The sequence below is a fragment of the Balaenoptera ricei genome, chromosome 15 (assembly GCF_028023285.1).
Source record: "Balaenoptera ricei isolate mBalRic1 chromosome 15, mBalRic1.hap2, whole genome shotgun sequence".
Taxonomy (NCBI): Eukaryota; Metazoa; Chordata; class Mammalia; order Artiodactyla; family Balaenopteridae; genus Balaenoptera; species Balaenoptera ricei.
The window spans coordinates 3,699,263-3,716,799 of record NC_082653.1 but is presented as its reverse complement, the minus strand read 5'-3'; the positions used below and the strand labels follow the sequence as shown (position 1 = coordinate 3,716,799).

Here is a 17,537-nt window from a genome sequence, read left to right as displayed (position 1 = left end):
TTCCATAAATGTGAATTATCACATTTCTTCCCCCCTCACATTCTCTCCTGAAAGAACTTGCTCAGCCCCCAAAGAGACCAGGGACCCCAGACCCCAGCGGCTGGGACGGGGGTGTCTGCTGAGCCTCGGGCAGGGCTCGCCAGCTTCGCTCCTGATCGTGGGGACTCGGGAGGGCCGTTCAGTCCCTTCATGTGGGGTGTTGTGTCGCCTGCAGACAGATGAGTGGCATCGAAGGCAATGGCCTGTGGATGGGCAGGGGAGCCCAGGAGCCGAGAGAGAGGAAGAGAGAGGGAGACGAGGGGACAGAGGAGGGATGAAAGGATGGGGAGGGAGGGAGAGAGAAGGATAGTAAGAGAGAGAGAGAGACCTGTCATTGTACTTTGCCTTTTATTATTGTTTTTTTATGACAGCCTTATTATTTTGCCGTCTTTGTGGGTCAGGACTTTGGATGCCCCTGGTTGAAGGTCCTTCCTGAGTTCCGGTTGCTCCTGGGGTACAGTCTCATCTGGAGGCTCGCCTGAGGGGCCTTCGCCCTGGCGCTCAGCCACACACCGTCTCACGGACGCAGTGGCTCACGGCTGTGGGTGTCAGGCCACCGTCACGTCCCTGACACCTGGGCTCTGCAAAGGGCGGCTCAGGGCGTGGCAGCTGCCCGCCATCGGGGAGAGCAAGGGAGACAGCACCCAGGACAGATGCTGTAGTCCTTCTGTAACCTGATCTCAGGTATGACATCCCCCTCTTTTTTTTCCAGTTTATTTTTATGTGGTAAAACAGACAACATAAAATTTACCATCATATCCATTTCTAAGTGGACAGTTCAGTGGTATGAAGTACATTCGCATTGTTGTGCAACCGTCACCCCCGTCCATCTCCAGAACTCTTTTCATCTTCCCCAACTGAAACTCTGTCCCCGTTAAACACTACCCCCCACCCCACCTCGTTCCCCACTCCCTCAGGCCCCAGCAACCACCATTCTACTTTCTGTCTCTATGAATTTGACTCCGCTAAGGACCTCAGGTAAGTGCAATCATACAGTATTCTGGGGATGCTTATTTCACTTAGCGTAAGGTCCTCAAGGTTCATCCATGTTGCAGCAGGTGTCAGAATTTCCTCCCTTTTTAAGGCTGGATAATATTCCATTGTATGGATGGACCACATTTTGCTTATCCATTCATCCATCAATGGACACTTGGGTTCTTCCATGTTTTAGCTATTGTGAATATTGCTGCTATGAACATGGGTGTACAAATATCTCTTCGAGACCCCGCTTTCAATTTTTGGGGAAATATATCCAGAAGTGTAATTGCTGGGTCATATTGTAATTCTATTTTTAAGTTTTTGAGGACCCTTCATGCTGTTTTCCACAGCAGCTGTACCATTTTACACTTCACATTCCCATCAACAATATTCAAAGCTTTCCATTTCTCCACATCCTCACCAACCTTTGTTATTTATTATTATTATTTTTATTATTATTTGATGATAGCCATCCTAATGGGTGTGAAGTGATATCTCATTATAGTTTTGGTTTACATTTCCCTAATGATTAGTGATGTTGAACACCTTTCCGTGTGCTTACTGGCCATTTGTATATCTTTGGAGAAATGTTGAATTATTCAAATCCTTTGCCCATTTTTGAACTGAGTTGATTGTTTTTGTTGTTGGATTTTAGGAGTTCTCTGTGTTCTGGATATTAATCCCTTTTTAGATTTATAACTTGGAAATATTTTCTCCTATTCTAATGATCTCTTTTCGCACCAAGGCTGAGGGGGGAAAGGAGATAGCAGGGAGAGTGTGATTGAAAATTCTAACCCTCCGTTCAGCTACCTTCAGGTATAGCTGGAACCAGGGGCTCAGCCCCAGAATCTCTGGGATCCTCCCCCTTCCATGTTGTTTCAATTCTGAAGCATGTGAAGGCTCCCAGAAGCGCTGACCGCTCACATCAGGGCCAGTGGATTAAAAGGACTCCTCTCCCGGTCCGGTGAACGTCCTAAGTGTGTGCCTCCATAAACAAACTTTCCTGAATCGGTTATTGAGGCCAGATGGCTGGACTATGCTGATTGGTCAGACTGGGTCACCCCTGGCATTAGGGAGGGAACTTGGCTCCACCGGCCTCGGGAAGGAAGATGCCCAGAGGCAAATGGAAATTTTTTTACCAGCAGAGGAAGACAGAGGCTGCAAAACAGATGTTCATTGACCTGAGTGGGTCTGGGAAGGTAGAGACTAGGGCCAATGCCTGTCCCTTAGAAGCCCAGCCCAGTGGGGATGGGGCAGGTGTGTGGGTACCTGACTGCACGGTGATGCCGTTTGTGCCCAACAGAAGGTGCACCCGAGGCTGGGGACATGGGAGAACCAAGTGCCTAGGGTGGGGAAGCAGGGAGGCTGAAGGAAAGACTTCGGAGCAGAGGCAGTGCTTAAGCTGGGTTTTGAAGGATGAGTAGGAGTTCGTCAGGGTGTCCCCAGTGGGCCTGGCAGAGAGCAAAGGCACCGAGACATTGACTGGGGTTTGAATCCTGATGCTTCCTCTTCCTAACGTCCTAGGGCAAGTTACATCATTTCTCTGAGCCTCGGCTTCCCCCTCTGAAAAATGGGGGATGATCATTGTGCCTCCCTCTGAGAGCTGGTGGAAGAGGCAATAGGATGAAGCAATTCATCCTATGAATGAATTGCTCAACAATTCATTCAAAGTCCCTGCTCTTCTGGAACTTGTATTTTCTCATCTGTAAAGTGGGGATAATAATTGTACCCTCCTCAAGGAGTTGTCATGAGGGGTAAATGAATATATGAATATACGGCACAGTGCCACCTACTGTTAGCTGGTAACTGTTGTTATTATTATCCCAAAGTTCTGAAGATGAGGAGTGAGAGGTCTGCGGGGGAGATGCTGGAAGCTGGTGTGTGTGCCCCAGGGAGGACGCAGGTCGGGGGGATGCCCAGCTACACCCAAGTGACAGCACGGCACTCAGCATCCATGTGGCCGTAGACAAGTCCTTCCTTTTTGCTGCCTGCCCTCCTGCATCTGTAAAATGGGCCATCTGATTGCACCTGCTCATGGAGTTGCTGGGCCTGAACAGGAGGACCACTGAGGCCCTGAGCAGAGCTGCATTTGGAAAGTTCTCAGTGATGGGGTTGGGGTGGTGGTGACGAGTGTTGTCGCTTTCGGGCGCTCAGGAACTGTGCCTGTTACACTCAGCCGGTCAGTCTGATGGCCTTGGTGCTGACGAGGGCCCTGAGGCCATCTCAGGCCAGAGACCCTGCCTCAAACGCAAACCCCCCAGAGTCAGCAGAGCCTTTTCATTCTCTCAAGACTGAAGGCTCCTGGGTGCTTGTGGGTGGAGGAGGACTTGTGATTGTACTAGAGCTCAGAGGGCCTTGGGAGAGGGGCCTGGGCACCCAGTTCCTGAGCTGGTTGGTGGCAGCAAGCGTCCCACATACGGCTGTCATCAAGCGAAATAGTAATGTTTTATTTTATTAAAGAGATAAATACTACATATGTACATATATATATAGCGAGTGTATGAGAAGCGCATCAATGCCTCCTGCATTTCACAGCACTTATAGCAAAGGCGGCCAAGGCGCCTCCCACATCGGGAGGGTCAGGCCCTGGCACAGTTCTAGGCTCACTCTCACCTCCTTTCACCCTCTCCACGCCCATTTTATACACCAGAACACTGGGGCTCAGAGAGGTCAAGCGACTCGCCCAGCGTCCCACAGCGGCTCAACTGGGCAGCTTCTTTCCAACGTAATTACGCGGGCGGCTGCACCTCCCGCCCTACTCTCCCTTTAACGTTTCCAAGGCGTCCTGGCTCTGAGGTCCCTCATCCCTGGCTGCGGAGCCCGCCGGGTCCCGGAGATCAAGGTCACGGCGGCGCCCCTCGGCGCCCCCTCCCGGCGGAGAGGCCGGCCTCGCGTGGCGGCCCCGCCCCCGCCCCCGCCCCTCCCCTTTCCTCCCCTCCCCTCCCCTCCCCGCCGGCGCTTCCCGCAGCTCTGGGCTCTGCGCTGCGCCGGGCGGCCCCGCGGAAGCAGCCCCGAGAGGCCCTCCGGCGGGATGCGCGGCCGGGGCGGGGGGCGCACCCGCTGGCCGGCGCCCGTGCTCTCGCTGCTCCGCGCCTTCGGGATCCGGGACGCCGCCGCCACCGCGCGAGGCCCGGCGCAAGGTAAGCGCGCGGCGCGGAAGGCGGGCGCGGGGCTGGGGGGCGGCTGGCCGGGAGCACGCGCCCTGCCCTGGGCCGCCGCGGTGTGGCTGGGATATCCGCGGCGCCCCCAGCACAGAGGTGGGCGCCTGCTGGCTCGGGCTGTCCCCGCAGCCCAGGCGGGCCACTCTGTCCCCAAACAAGGGCAGTCAGTGCGCGCAGTGGTCCGGAGCGCTGGCCTTGGCGTCGGCCGTCCCGGGATTGGAACCCTCCTGCACTAGCTGCGTGAGCCTGTGCGCATGGCACTTGACTTCGCTGTGCCTCGGTTTCCGCATCTGTAAGATGGGGTGCGATCCGGTACTTAAGTCTTGGGGCAGTAGCTGGGATCACGTGAGCAGCGCTTGCTACCCAGTGAGAGTTCCACACGTGTCCCTGGTCCATTGTCCCCCTAGGAAGGACAGGGGGCCTCCCTCCACCTGTGCAGGGCGGGAGCTGCCAGGGCCCCTGCAGACAGACACCTGCTCCTGGAGCGGGTCCAGCTACAGTTAAAGGGACAGGATCTCAGGAGAGGGGCTGAGGAAGCTGGAAAATGGCAGGGCTCCACCTGGTCCAGGGGAGAGGGCCTGGGAGTGGGCGGGGGCTTAGGTCTCCCCTTGTGGAGGCCAGAGAGCTTTGCCTGGATTTGCTGGCCGTTGGTACAGTTGGCAACCAGGTTGAACACGGGTGCGGCCCTAGGAGAGTTAGGCCAGTGTTTACCCCAGTGGCCCCTTGGTTGGAATCCCTGGGGGATCCCACCCCAGGCCTGCCCCTTAGAATCTCCTGCAGTCTGTCTTTTTAACCAGTGCCCCAGGTGATTCTGGGATCCAGCTTGTATGGAAACTGGTTTAGAGACTTAAGTGGTTCTCACCAGGTGTGTCCCCCACTCCGGTTTTGGTTGTTACAACTCCTCCCCCCAGTTCTACTGGCATCCAGTGGGGCGAAGCCAGGGAGGCTGCTGAACATCCTTTGATGCCCAGAAAGCTTCCCGCCCACTGCCCCCAACCCCACCCGCCAGAAGAAGAAAGAAAAAGAATGCGCAGGTCCAGGCCAGCAGTGCGGAGGTTGGGAAACTCTGAGATCCACCAAGTCACTGGGTCGAGAAGCATGGGACTCTGGGGTTGTTGGGACCAGCAGGCGTCATTTGAGAGTTTGTTGTGTGCCAGGCCCTCTGCGGGGCCCTGAGGATGAGAAGCCTGCGGAGAAGCTTTGGGGCACCTCCGTGTGGTGAGGGGAGCCCCAGCCTAGAGGATGGGCGGCCCTTCTGTTGCTGAATCCACTCATCGTGAATATCAAGCACTCGTAAGCGTGAGACCTTGTGCAGAGCCCTGGGGGTGCAGCAGACGAGAGGGAGGTGGCCCCCACCCCGGCACTCACCCTCTAGTGGGGGCAGAGGTGCCCTCACCCCGTGCCTGTACACAGCGGGTGCACACGAGCACCAGCTTCCTCCCCTGAAAGCATCCCCCCAACCTTTACTTGGGTACTGTGTTTATAGCAAGGCGTATTTGGGGTTAGATTTTGAGAAAGGACATTTCAGATGGTGACCTTCAGCCTCTTGGCAGTGTGTTCGGAGCCGTCACAAGTGCATGATCTGCCTGTGGACATGATGCAGTTCCTGCCCCACATGCTCATTTCAATTGTTGGGCATTTTTAAAATAGTTCTGTGGCTTCTGTATGGGCCTTGAAGGGTGCAGGGCACAGCCACTGCTAACCCACTTTCGCCAAGGAGAAAGCCGACTGTTTAGCGGGTCAGCAAGCGTTTGTATTAATCACTGAAAATGGCTCCGGCACTGACCTACATGCTGGGAATGCTGCAGAGCAAGGGGTGGGGGGGGTCAGCTTCCTGCCCTCAGGGAGCTTTGATTCTGGTGGGGGGAGAAAGACAATGGGTGTAGAGGCAAATAAAGTGAAACGAAAAGATAACCTCTGTGCAGAGCAATGTTGGAAGAAGGTAAGGACAGAGAGGCGGTGATTGAGGATGGGAGCTGCTTTAGCTGGGGGTGGCCAGGGGAGAGTCTTCCAAGAGGGATGTTTGGCTGCAGACTTGAATGGGGAGAAGCAGGGAGCCATGTGAGGATAGGGGGCGAGAGCATTCCCAGCATGAGGAAAAGCAGTGGCAGAGGCCCCGCATGGGACTTGGTGGCACTGGCGAACAGAAGAGGGTCATGCGGCTGGAGACCCTGGGCGAGGGCAGATGAGGAGCCATGCCTGGCCAGGTGGGCCAGGAGACCCTGGACCCTGTGATGAGCTATGGGGCTTTCACATGTGCAGCATGAGGCCACTGAGCTATGGGGGTTTCACGTGTGTAGTATGAGGCCATTGGCCAGCTTTAGGCTCAGGAATCGCATGACTGGCCGTCCTGTGGCAGCAGGCTCCTGGTGGGGAGAGGGCCACCTGCTGCTGGGAGGGCCGGGGTGGGGACAGTGCGCAGCCCGGGACCCTTAGGTGGTGGCGCTCACAGGCCCTGCTGAAGCCTTGGGGGCCTGAAATCCGGGATGCTGGCTGCTTAGGTTTTGTGTCTAAGCCTGGGGTGGGAGTTCCTTCTGTGGACTTGCGGAAGGCTCGGTGGAGGAGGAGGGAGACTGGTGGGGGGGAAGGTTGGGGAGAGGAGGTCATGTTCACTTGGAGAGGCCTGCTGACATCTTCGAGGATGTGCCAGATAGGCCGTTGTCTGTCTGAGTCTGAAGCTTGGGGCGGGTGGGCTGGCGTCCTGGAGCCTCCCATCCGAGATTCCCCGGCGCGGGGCTGAGTCTTTGGGTTTCAGTGTTGCATTTCAGTGTTGGGTCAGGCAAGACCCCGTCCAAATACCAAATTTTGGTTTGGAGCAAGGGTCTGGGGACCCAGGGTAGAGCCAGGCTATGTGCCCGCCACTCTAGGTGTTCTGATGGTCAGGCTGTGGAGGGGTCCCCTGACCTCCCAACGTCTGGAACCGGAAGGGGATCCGTCTGGCTGCCACCTGAAGCTCTGCTCCCTTGATTTGTGGGGCTGCTTCCCGGAGCTTGCTTTGGGCACATCCTAACTCCCAGCCTTAAAGGGCTAACGGGCTGTTTCTGTAGCCAGTGCTGCTTTAATTTAGGAACAAATGAGCTGCTTATTCTTCCAGACTTCGAAGTTGGATTTGGAAACGCTGACTTGTACTGGGATACTTCTGCACCAAATGCGTTGTGGTTTTTTGTTTGTTTGTTTGTTTTTAATTTTTTTGAAGGGAAAGGAATGATTGATGAGAGCATGACATGTTCGAGCCGATGCTCGTTACAAGTTGTGGCTTTAGCGGCTGCTCGAGGCCACTGGAAATGGAATGCCGGTCTCCCTGGCCCAGCCCAGGGCTCAGAGTTAGGGCTGCGCCAGGCTCCCAAAGGCAGCAGCTCTGAAGACCCAGCTTGGGGCTGAGCTGCCCAATTCTTTGGAAATCATAATGACAACCAGGTGTATTTAGCAGACTCTTCTGGTAGCAAGTGACCAACAATTTAGGAAACTGTAAATCCACAGCTGGGCAGTCTCAGTAGCTCCTGCTAGCATCCTTTTGGCTGTCCAGGGCTCGGGCTGGGTCCCACCACCCGCCCTTGGGAATGGGGGGAGCTGCATGGCTGAGTCCAAGCTCACGGGCCAGTCCACAGGCTGCCCAGCCAGAGGTGGAGCCTGTATCAGCTCCGTAGCCAGGCCTGAGGACCCCCCCGCCCCCCCAGAGAAAATCAGTGTGATGGCAGCAGAAGGAGAGCGGGTGCTGGGCATTGCAAACCCCAGCACATTTCCAGCTGCCCCACCAGCACGGGAACCCCATACCTGTGCGCACCTGACCTGCAGAACCCACCATGGATCTGGAATCCTCCTCTGGCCTCAGCCTTCTTTCCTGTGACAGGTTTGTGTTTGAAGGCAAAGGCAGAGATTGCAACCTCCAAGCAGCAGTAGAAGGTCCTGCGAGGGTTTGCCATCCAGCCGAGACCTTCCCTTCCCTTCCCTCCTGTCACCTGCCCAGGTGCCCAGGGCGTTTTCCCGCCACTCACCCCTCATCCACCCAAATCTGCGCCCCATCATCTTAAAGCTGGCTGATGAACTTGGCCAAGATGACTTGGCTGATCACTCCATTTTTGCTTGAAGGGAAATGAGTGGTCCTCGGGCTTTAGAATGGGCCTGGCCTGTAGTTGGCACTCGGTAAATATTTGTCAGATGAATGCATGAGATGTTCTCCCATGCAGGCAATAGGTTTCTTTGGAGGAAAAAAAAAAAAAATATATATATATATATATATAATTGCATTAGTATTTCATGAACACCTTCTCCAAGTGAGAAGTGAAAACATTACAGGGTCTCCTTGGAAAACCACTCCTTCCCTGCCCCTCCCTGGAGGGAACCCCTGTTACCGTGAGTGTTTTTCCCACCAGACTGTCTTGACACGTGCGTGTGGGTCTCGGTAGAAGATGTACAGGATGGTTTCCTGTAAGTGTTTTTAAAGAGGTGGCGTTTGAATACAGCCGTCTTGTTCGGAAACTTACTGTTTTTATTCAACAGCGTGTCTGGGAGATTTATCTGGGTTCGTGGATTCTTCCTAATTGCTTTAGAATATTCCACCGTTTGAGACTTTCTGTGGCTGCTGGCCGTGGAGGGCGTCCTCAGACCCTCTGTTCCTGGCGGTGCCTCGGTGAACATCCTCTCGGTGCATTTGTGCAAGTGTTTCTCTACAGGGCTCGTTCTAAGACGTGGAAGTGCTGGGACATAGAAGGAGCCTGTTGTAAATTTTGCTTGGTTTAGCGAAGTTGTTGCCCACAGTGGCTCTGTCACCCCCAAGGGCAGTGTCTGAGGAGCTAGCTTCTCTAGGTCAGTTTCTTGAAGGTTGTCAGTCCCACGGAAGAAGAGTGGGACTTCTTGGTTTAATTTGTATTCCCTTGATTGCTGGAGAAGGTTTTTCTCATGCTAATTGGCCCTTTGGATTTCACTTTCTGTGAGTTGCTTCTTTGCTGTGGGGTTGTTAGTTTCTTTTTGTAATTGGTGTGTAAGAGCTATTTGTGTGTTCTGGGTTCTAATCCTCTGTTTGCTACAGAGATTTTTGCTCTCCCTGCGGCTTGGCTTTTAATTTTGTTTATCATGTCTTTGGTTGAGTAGAAGTTTTTAAGTTTGTCTTTTTTAAGATATGGTTGACATATAACATGATATGAGTTTAGGTATATTATGTAATGATTCGCTGTTTGTATGTATCGCGAAATGATCACCACAATAAGTCTAGTTAACGTTCATTGCCACAGATAGTTACGTGTGTGTGTGTGTGAGTGTGATGAGAACTTTTGTGGTCTACTCTCTTAGCAACTTTAAAATGTACAATACAGTTCCATTGACTATTGTCACCAAGCTGTACATTCCATCCCCACATTTTCAGTTTTGAAGAGTGAAGTTCATCAAGCCTTTTTTTTTTAAAAATAAATTTATTTATTTATTTATTTATTTGCTTTTGGCTGTGTTGGGTCTTCGTTGCTGCACGCAGGCTTTCTCTAGTTGTGGCGAGCGGGGGCTACTCTTCGTTGCGGTGCGCGGGCTTCTCATTGTGGTGGCTTCTCTTGCTGTGGAGCATGGGCTCTAGGTGCGTGGGCTTCAGTAGTTGTGGCGCGCGGGCTTCAGTAGTTATGGCGCGTGGGCTCAGTAGTTGTGGCTTAGGGCCTCTAGAGCGCAGGCTCAGTAGTTGTGGCACATGGGCTTCGTTGCTCCACAGCACATGGGATCTTCCCGGACCAGGGCTCGAAACCGTGTCCCCTGCGTTGGCAGGCGGATTCTTAACCACTGCACCACCAGGGAAGCCCCCATCAAGCTTTTTCTTTATGTCTTTGCCTTTTGTGTCTTCTTTAAGAAATCTCTTTCTGCCTCACATTTAGAGCAAACACCTTGCCCCAGTTTGCCCAGGATGGTCCTAGTTTTAGCACTGAAAGTCCTGTGTCCTGAGAACCCCTGAGTCCTGGGCAAACCAGGACAGTTGGTCATAAACATCTTCACCCATGTTTCCTTTTAATGAGTGTACAGCTTTTTTCTTTACATTTATGTTTCTAATCCACTGTAATTTACTTCTGTGAATAGTATGAGGAAAAATCGGATTTTTTTAAAAATTGAAGTATAGTTGATTTACAATGTTGTATTGGTTTCAGGTGTACAGCAGAGTGATTCAATTATACATGTATATATATATTTCAGATTCTTTTCCATTATAGGTTATTACAAGATATTGAATATAGTTCCCTGTGCTCTACAGTAGGTCCTTGTTGTTTATCTGTTTTATATATAATAGTGTGTATATGTTAATCCCAAGCTCCTAATTTATCTCTCCTGAATACAGATCTTTAATCAGGGATCCAGGAGTCAAATGTTTCACTCAGGGAACCATTGGTTCTGGTGGAAACGTCCAGCCGTGCATATGGGCAGAGGAGGAAAGGTGGCCTGGGGGGCAGGCACGTGACAACGGGGGGGACCATGTCTCCCGAACCTAACACTGAAGCAGGTTTTGGGCAAGAGTTTCATTTCTGATTTGATAAAATATATGGTTTTATTGATAACGATCAACGTTTCATTTTGCATTTAAGAAACCCCTTTTACCGAAAAGCACCGGCCCACAGGAGTCAGCTGTTTGGAGAATTCCAGGGGTTCCTCCTCATGGCCCTGCTGCTTCTGAAGGCCCAGCCTCTCCTCCCTCCCCCATCCCCCCAGAAGGAGCCCTCCCCCTGTGCCCGTGGAGACCTGCGTCCTCATGACTTAATAAAACCAGGGCACTGAGTCCCCCGACCCCTCCTCTGTTTGAGCTTCATTAAGGCAACCTGCTGCCTTTGGGATTTCTTCCAGAACTCAGTTGCAGTTTATTTTAAGGAAAAACACCACTACGGCAGCTCACACCCCTTGCATCAGGCTTCTCCCAGCCGGACTGGGAAGCTGGCTGGGACGGTGGCGCCGAGAGGGGCCGTGTCCCGGTGACTTGGGGTCTGCACGGTGTCCTCTGCAGTTGGGGGGGAGGGAGGACAAGGTGGGGTGCCTGTTGCCCTTTGGAGACTGGTGACCTTGGTTACCTGGGAAGATGCTGATTTTGCATAATTGTAATATTTTCTGGAAAGGTGACTCGTTCCACCGGTCACTGGGTGCGAGTATGTGAACCTTCATGAGGTCTTTCCCGCGATGGAATCCAGGAGTCCTGGGTGCTCAGAGCTGAGCCGTCCCTCTTCTCTTTCCTGCCCTTGGGCACCAGCATCCTGGTTCCCAGGCCTTCAGGTTTGGGCTGGGCCTGTACCACTGGTTTTCCTGGGTCTGCAGCTTGTTCCTGGCAAACCATGGGGCTTCTCTGCACCCATAACTATGTGCCAGTCCCTCATAGTAAGTGTCTGTCTGTATGTCTATAGATCTCCTACTGGTTCTGTTTCTCTGGGGAACCCTGACTACTACAGCTGGTGTATTAGTCTGGTAAGGTTACCGTAACAAACTACCACAGAAATTAAATTTCTCACAGTTCCGGAGGCTGGAAGTCCAGAATCAAGGTTTCGTCCGAGGCCTCTGTCCTTGGCTTGCCGACGGCTGTGCCCTCACGTGGCCCGTGTCCTCTGTGTGTGCCCCGCTGTCTCTCCCTGTGTCCAAGTTTCCTCTTCTTCCAGGGACGCCAGTCAGACTGGCTTGGGGCCTCCCCAGCAACCTCACTTAACCTTAATCACCTCTTTAAAGGCCCTGTCTCCAAACACAATCACATTTGGGGGTACTGGGGGTGAGGGGCTTAAGTTCATGAATTTTGAGAGGACTCAGTTCAGTCCAGAGCCCCTGTGAGGTTAGTGCCACTGTCTGTCGGTGGGGAGCTCAGGTGGGCTGTGGGCTGAGCCTCAGGTCCACTCCACAAGGCCTTTGCACGGGAACTTGGGTCCCAGGAGGTAGCTTCCAAGAGACACAGCGTCCGGTTCTGACACCTTTTGTGATCTGGCCTTGGAAGTCACACCTCATCGCTTCTGCCGTAGAATCAGCCCACCCAGATCGGGGGTAGGGAAGCAGACACCCATCTCTTTTAAAAAATTTTTTATTTAACAATTTTTCTTGTAAATTAACTTTTATTGGAGTATAGTTGATTTACAATGTTGTGTTAGTTTCTGCTGTACAGCGAAGTGAATCAGTTATACATATACATATATCCACTCTTTTTTAGATTCTTTTCCCATACAGGTCATTACAGAGTACTGAGCAGAGTTCCTTAGGCTATACAGGAAGTCCTTGTTGATTATCTGTTTTATATATAGTGTGTATATGTCAATCCCAATCTCCCAAATTATCCCTCCCCCATCTTCCCCCTTGGTAACCATAAACTTGTCTTCTACACCTGTAACTCTATTTCTGTTTTGTAAATAAGTTCATTTGTACCATTTTTTAAGATTCCACATATAAGCAATATCAGATGCTATTTGTCTTTCTCTATTTGTCTGACTTTCTTCACTCAGTGTGACAATCTCTAGGTCCATCCATGTCGCTGCAAATGGCATTATTTCATTCTTTTTATGGCTGAGTAATATTCCATTGTATATATGTACCACATCTTCTTTATCCATTCCTCTGTTGATGGACACTTAGGTTGCTTCCATGTCCTGGCTATTGTCAGTAGTGCTGCAGTGAACATTGGGGTGCATGTATGTTTTCGAATTACGGTTTTCTCCGGATATATACCCGGGAGTGGGATTGCTGGATCATATGCTAACTCTATTTTTAGTTTTTTAGGGAGCTTCCATACTGTTCTCCATAGTGACTGTATCAATTTACATTCCCACCCACAGTGTAGGGGGGTTCCCTTTTCTCCACACCCTCTCCAGCATTTATTGTTTGTAGATTTTTAAATGATGGCCATTCTGACTGGTGTGAGGTGACACTAGACACCCGTCTCTTAATGGGGGCCACGCAGACCCACGTGGTGAGATGTGAGGTGGGGTCGTATCCTGGCCGTATTTGGAAAATACCACCGGCCACACCATCTGAATGGCCCCGGCACCGCCCCCTTCCCAGTTCCCGGGTGGCCCTCGCCGCTGAGCGTGCACGAAAGAGTCGACCCAGCAGCCTGTCTGCTCTCCTTAGAAAGCCCTGCTCGAGGGGTCGGCCTTCTGCTGGCGTCCGAGAACGTGGACTTGGGGAGGGTCCCCTCCCTCTCAGGCTGGGAGAGTGGCTCCCTGCGCTGAACTGTTTGCACAGAGAGCCGGGTACACACTGGGGCCCTGCTTTCCTTCTGGGGTCTGCCTTCCCGCTCCGTGTGGGCAGAGGGTGCCCACGGGACCAGCCCCCCAAGAGAAACGCTGGGCGCTGAGTCTCCAGTGAGCTTCCCGGGGCGACGACCTGTCACACGTGTGGTCCCAACTCCTCGGTGGAGGAATTAAGTGTGTCCCGTGACTCCACGGGGAGAAGGTTCTGGAAGCTTATGCCTGGTTTACCCGTGTGTCACCCTCTCGCCTTGTCCCTTTGCTGACTGTGCTTCGTGTCCTCTCTGTAGTGAATCACGGCCGTGAGTACGAGTGTACCTGAGTTCAGGGAGCCCCTCTCGTGAGTCCCCAAACCTGAGGGCTGTCCTGGAGACCCCAGCCCCGTGGCCGTCTGTTCACGCTCTTCTTAGCGCTCCATCTTTCCCAGCCAGTATCGACCCAGGCCTGCGGCGACCTGCTTACTGTTGTGTGCACACCAGTGCCTGGCACGTGGCAGGTGGCCTTACCGAGAGCACGAACCACAGGTGGGGCTGGGAAATCCCGCCTTTTCTCAGCTCACGGAGAGAGCCATTTTTAAGCTCCAGAAGTTTCTTCCTTCGGACAGCATCTGTTCTAACACTGAGCCTCTGGCTTCTCTGCAGAGGAGACCCGTTTAGCAGAAAAATCCCCCAATTCAGCAGCACTTTCCCTCCAGAATTGGAGGAAGCAGCTCACAGCCTCTCCAAAGCATCTCTGTTTGAGAGTCTTCCCTGTTCTTCTGAAAGCATATCATATTTTTAGACCGTTTCGAATTATTTACACACCCTTCCTACAGCAAACTTGAAACAGGTGTATGGAGGCCTGCCTGGGCCCCATTCTCCAATACTGTCCCCATGCACTTTGTACAGGTACTGACAGGCGCCCTTGGCAGGCACCTCCATCCGAATCTTAATCAAAGCGTCCGCCTTACCCGTTTCCCAGTCTGTCTGGGTCCGATTCTGCCACCAGCAGGTCTCTCGGAAGTCAGGCAGGAATCCTGCTGCCTGCATTGTGTGCATCGTATATTTGGGTGGTGGGGTCGCTGCCACTGACCCACGGGGTAAAGACCAGAAATAGACCCTGCCCTAGATGAGGTTTCTGATACAAGTGAAGGACTGTCTCTCTCCACTTAATAGTGTCCAGAACAGCTGTGTGGAAAGGAATGTTATCTTTCGTCTGTGACTAAATCTCTTTTAAGTCCTGTAATTCACACGCACTCAGATAATGAGGATGCCAGCACTCGAGGCTGCTGCAAATTTCTGTTTCTATTTTTATTTTAACGGCTTTGCTGTCTGTGCTTTTTCCTATAAGCCACGCCCAAAAATCATGGTAAATTAGCTCCAAGTTTTTACCTTTTCGTAAATATTGGGAGGATAAAAAGTAAGAGGAGGGATGCCTTTCACTGGTAGAGCAGAGTGATTTCTAACTTGGAGAATTATGATGCAAGTGACGGATGTTTTGTAATGATCATTTGCACCGGCTTTGTATGGGAGTCACCACGGTGGGAGAAGCCACATTGAAATCTCCTCTGGGGGGACAGTAATAATCACACGAGCCGGGGCCGGACGCCGGGCCGAGCCCTGTCCTCAGCTCTGCCCCTTCGCCTGCATGTCTGTATAGGAGGTGTGACCCCATTTGACAGATGAGGAAAACCGAGGCTCAAAGAGATGGAGTAACTTGCCCAAGGTCACACAGCTGCCGGAGCTGCACCTGAACCTGGGCAATCGACTTTGGCAGACTCTGGATTCTTAGCCCTTTGCTTGTTCCTGCCTCAGAATTTATGTTCTCTACCTTTTGTTCTGGAAGACAGTGCTAGTGCTTGGTATCTAATACAGGGGTCCTTAATGAATGCCCCAACTCAGGCCGCACCTTGGAGGTGCCTGACTTGGAAACAAGGGGTTTGGTGGCAGGAGAGAGCCCTGCCCTGCAGGTGGCTTTCTGTGCCCCGCAGGTGGGACACCTGGGCAGTCGTCTCCACCTGTCCTCCTGTGTGGTTTGCGCCCTTCGTTTGAATCTTGGGTTGACCTTGGATGTGCACACATCCCTCTTCCCAGGTGGTCTACGCGGGGTCACCCAGGGTCGTGCAGGGGTGGGAAAAGGACCCTTGGAGTCCGGCAGACCTGCATGACCAGCCCCCGAGCCTGGCCCTCCTGTGGGTGGAGGGTAACACCAGGACTGGCATCCTTGGTCACCCGGGGGGATGAACGGGGGGGATGCGTGTATGCCTTTTCTGTGGCTGCTGAAACGGAGGACCACGAATTTGGCGGGCTAAGTGACACGTGTCTATCGTCACACGCCCCTTGTGGGTTAGAGGTGTGGTGGGCTCAGTGGTGCCCGGCTCTGGGGCCCGCGGGCCAGAGTCGAGGTGTGGGCAGGTCCTGGCGTTCTGAGAGGGAAGCCGAGTCCTGCTCACGGGTTGCAGGACCCGGGTCCCCGTTTCCCTGCGGGCTGTTGGGGGTCCTTCTCTGCTTCCAGAAGCCGCTGTGTTCCCTGGCTCCTGGCCCCCTCAAGGCGCGCAGTGGTGGGCCGCATCCTTCTCGAAGGCCTGGAACTCCTTCTGTCCCCGTCTTGCTCTTCTGTCTTCCCTCTGCTTTGAGGGCTCCTGTGATTACACAGACCCGTCTGGATCATCTCGGATAATCCCCCTGTCTTCAGGTCAGCTGATTATAACCCTGGTTCCATCCGCAAACGCCTTCACGGCAGTGCCTAGGGTCATGTTTGATTGAGTAACCCGGGGCTGGGAATCTGGGGAGATTAGAATCCTGCCGTCTACACTGTGGGTAAGTGGATTAGCCCGGGGACCGGCCCATAGTGAGCTACTAGGTGCGGACAGGGTGACACCACTGTGATGAGATCCAGTTAAATCAGCTGCATGCGTTTGTGTTGAGGGAGAGCAGCGGTGTCCAGCTTTGAGGAATCCTGCTATTAAAACAGCCCCCTTCCCCAAATTATAGAGCACGTAAATCAGTTGGTAACTGTCTGAATTGTAACAGTAGTCGTGAGTGTAGGAATTTTTTTTTATTGCAGTTCAGCGGCAGGGTACCTTTGCATCAGGAATGGGGGGAACATACGTAGTTACAATGTATCTGGGCTCTGCCCACTACCCTGCATTCTAGGCTGCCTGTGTCTCTCCCTGTCTGAATGCGGCAGCCTCCGTCCACCCCCCTCATCTCTCCGGCCCCTTTTGCCTCCCTCCAGTGGCCCCATAACCTTCCAAGAGAAGGGAAATCCATTCTCTTTCTTTCCTGGCTGGAGACCCTCCTGGGTTTTTCATTCCTCCCAGGATAAAATCTGTTCTCTGCCCCATGGGTCATGAGGCTCTTTGAGTCCTGGGGCCGGGCCCCCACTCTCACCGCATGCCACCCTGCCCCCAGCACTCCAGCTACCCAGCCCCTTCTCAGCCCTTCAGACTGCCCAGTGCTCCCACCCCAGGGCCTTTGCACGTGCTGTTGTCGGGAGGGAGCCCTCCTCTCCCCTTCCCCACCCCCTGCAGTGCCTGGCACATACTATGAATAAGTGAATCAATCAATGAAACCCCAAACAGGGGCCTCATGTTCTTTAGGACACATCTCTTGGATCAAGGCTGGTGGCTCCGTGTGGTCTTCAGACCCATGCGTTTCTGAATGCAGGGCCAGCCCCCCGTCTTTGCTGTGTGTTCCAGGCTCTGGTCGGAGCTAGAACCAACCCCACTCTAGATTTCTGCCCCTCCACTCCCTCCTGCCAACAGACCCCCAGGGCCCATTCCCCTAAAATCCTGGGGTTCCCTTTTATACCATGGTCCCCCAGGTAGCCCTTGAAAAGAATGAACCAGTAGGGTCAGAAGCCCCCCAAAACTGCGTGAAGTGCCAGGAGTGATCTCTGCTGCACCCCAAGTTGATGGGCTGAGGTAGCCTCCACTAAACACAGAAATGAATGCTGTTCCCCCGTCTGCCGTGGAAGTCACTGGCACTATTGTTAGTATTCCAGAATGGGAACTGGTGAGTGCACCAGGATATAACCGCCTAAATAACTGCCCCTCCCCCCATGAAATCCCAGTGGAGCCACCAGCTTTAAACTGCCCAGCAGGTTAGGGAAATATAGGCTCTGAAAGCGATCACAGCTTCTATGAAAATACGGACACAGCCATCATTGTTTATAGGTTTGCACAAGTGGGTTCTTGGAATTATCG

At 53.0% G+C, this 17,537-nt stretch overlaps 1 protein-coding gene across 4 annotated transcripts in view; it reads left to right on the top strand.

The window, feature by feature from the left end:
• PHACTR3 (phosphatase and actin regulator 3) overlaps positions 1–17,537 on the top strand; it is a 407,993-nt gene that overhangs the window by 179,869 nt on the left and 210,587 nt on the right. Inside the window, exon 1 of one of the 4 annotated variants that reach the window (XM_059895901.1) lies at positions 598–723. The exons of the other annotated variants lie outside the window; for them this stretch is intronic. The gene's annotated coding sequence lies outside the window, so the exon portion shown is untranslated. Of the gene's footprint in view, positions 1–597; positions 724–17,537 lie in introns of those variants that run through there. 4 annotated transcript variants of the gene reach the window in all.